Consider the following 2918-nt stretch of genomic DNA (forward strand, 5'->3'; position numbering starts at 1 on the left):
AGATGTTTACTGCCATTATAATCAGTAAAATATATTTTGAGCTTTGAAGGTGGGGATTACATTGAACATCATCTCTATTGTGGGATTTAAGTTAAACAGAGTGTATGGACCCAGAACAAACACCTTAAATAAAAGCACATTGCACATAGGAAGAACACAATTGGTGGTTAGCCAGTTGCAGTGAGTATGGAATGGCCAATGGAAGAATTCCATTCTGGGAACCGATTTATCGTATTTCTCTACAATGCTCAAATCAACTACAGGATCATTAAATCTCAACTTTACTGAAAAGCAGTGTGTTAGGGCTTTCCAGAAAAATAGAATCAATAGGAGTACATAAGTATATGTAAGAGGAAATATGTTATAGGAATTGCCTTATGCAATTAAAGGGGCCAAGAAATCCCACAGTCTGCCATCTGCACACTTAAACCAGGAAAGCCAGTGGTATAATTCAGCTTGAATGTGAAGCCTGAGACCCAGGAGCATTGATGTCTGAGGATAGGAAAAGACGGATGTCTCAGCATAAAGACAAAATTCTCCCTTCCCTCCTTGGCTTTTTTTTTTTGGTCTGGCCCCTCAGTGAGTTGGATGCTGCCCACCACATTGATAAGGGGACCTGTTTTACTTAGTCTACTAATTCAAATGCTAATCTCTTCTGGAAACACCCTCACAGACTGACAGGGAAATAATGCTTTACCAGCCATCTGGGCACCCTCCAGCCCAGTCAAAATGATACGTAATATTAACCATCACCAACAGTGTGAAACAGAATTGATGCAATTGTCCCCATAATTTAAATTTGAAAGAGAAACACAACCACACATTTTAGCCTAAATATTTTGAATAAATAAAATGAATTCTCTCTTTCCCAGGCAATCAGAACAGTTTTTGTGATTATTCTGGTACAGTGACTTATTTAGACATTCTAAACAGCCTTGCCTCCATTCATATGTAGAGAGAGTTCCCCGATTCTATTATCTTTCAGATCTGGAACAATTGCTTTCAATCTTAAAAATTCAATTTCAGTGGTTATGGGATGTTGAGATTTTTCCCTCTGTCCATGTTAACTTTGTTTTTAAATAAATCGAATCTTGTGATTAAATGTGGATAATGAAAAGAGCTCACTGATCGTTTTGTTATGTTTGTTTTGATTGTTGTTTTTACTTCGCTGTGGACAGAAATAGAGCCATCCTGGGGGTTGATTTAGTGTTTTATGTAGGCTTTCTTACAGATACTGGTAGTGTATAGAATATCAAGTGTCTTATTTACATGTCTACCCACTCTACCCATTTCAGGGAAAAGCAAACCTTTTCTCTTTGATCTGTAGCAGCACAACCATCAAACGTTCTACATGGCCTGATTTCTGCTTCAACTTCTTGTTCTAGGGGAAGTAGTGAGACACACGCAGAACCAATCCCAGCCCTCAACTGGGATTTTTGTGTTGGGAAGGAGTGGTAGCTGCTGGTGGCAGAAGCTTAACAATGTGAAACTGAGAAACTGTTGGTGGCCATGTCAATTAGCATTCAGTAAAACCCTGTCTACAGTGGAAGAAAATGGAGCTAAACCAGTGGAAGATAGGAGAAGAGGAGAATCTTGAAAGTCATTGAGACTCACTTCCATTCCTTCCCCAGATTTGCATTGAAGCATTTTTTTTTTTATTTTTTGAGCCCATAAATTTCCCACTTCAGCCCAGCCTTGAGTTTAGCTTGCTAATTTGCAGCTAAGTTAATACAAATTGACATATAATATCTGATTTTTTAAATCAATACCAGCATAAACCAAAGATAGCACATTTATTACCACATGGAAAGAAATCTCCTAAATCACATTTCAATCTACTCTAAAGCTTGCATATAAACAAGATGAATCTTATTACATACCTCCCCCACCCAAAAAAAAAAAAAAAAAAAAAGAAAAAGAAAAATTGGCTCTTTGGTACTCCATATCTGATTGAGTTAACCTAAAGTCTAATATGAAACAAGGATTTTCAAAATATTGTTAGTTTGGATTTCATTCCACACTATTTTAAATCTTTAAATCAGGTTTAAAATCTTTAACGTCAAGGGGTGCCTGGGTGGCTCTGCTGCTTGAGCGTCTGACTCTTAGATTCATCTCAGGTCTTGGTCTCATGGGTTCTGGGATTAAGCAATGCATCAGACTCCATGCTCTGGGGGGGAATCTAGTTGGGGATTCTCTCCCTCTGCCTCTCCTTCCACTCGCTTGCATGGACACGCTCTCTCTCCTCCCCCTCTGAAATGGATAAATAAATCTTTTTAAAAAATCTTATAATATTAAGCTTGTTTTCACCTTAGGACAATTTCACAAGCTGTTTCCTCTCTCTGGAATACTTCTTGCCCACGTATTTCATGGCTCATTCTTCCTCATTAAAGTCTTAATAAAATATCACTATCTTTGAGAGATTTTCTCTTATCATCTCCACGCAAAGTAGATTTTCCCCATCTCTAGTTAAATTCTGTTATCCTGTTTTGTTTTCATTATAGTCTTTGCTGAAATTCTGTTTCTTGTTTCTTTTATCTCTACTTTAACTAGAATATAAACTCCATGAATAAAGAAACACATCTGCCTTATTTATAAAGCACCCAGAGCAGTGCCTGGCACTGTAATCATTCAATAAATATATGCAGGAAGGTAGAAGGGAAGGAAAGAAGGAAGGAAGGAAGGGTGGAAAGAAGGAGAGAAGGAAGTTTCTGAATGCCTTTTTCCTAAGTACTTGGCCAATTGAAAACAGAGCATCACAAAATTGAACTCAGTGGATGAGTTTTTTTGGGTGGTTTTTTTGTTCCTTCCATATTGGAAATGCATCTAGGAATATTATCCAAGATTATCACCAGGCTATCAGCAAGCCTCTGGGGCACAATACCTTTTGGAGCACCAGGGTATGGATTTCCATCTTAATT

This window comes from Mustela erminea, chromosome 9, assembly GCF_009829155.1.
Source record: "Mustela erminea isolate mMusErm1 chromosome 9, mMusErm1.Pri, whole genome shotgun sequence".
In the NCBI taxonomy this organism is placed as follows: Eukaryota; Metazoa; Chordata; class Mammalia; order Carnivora; family Mustelidae; genus Mustela; species Mustela erminea.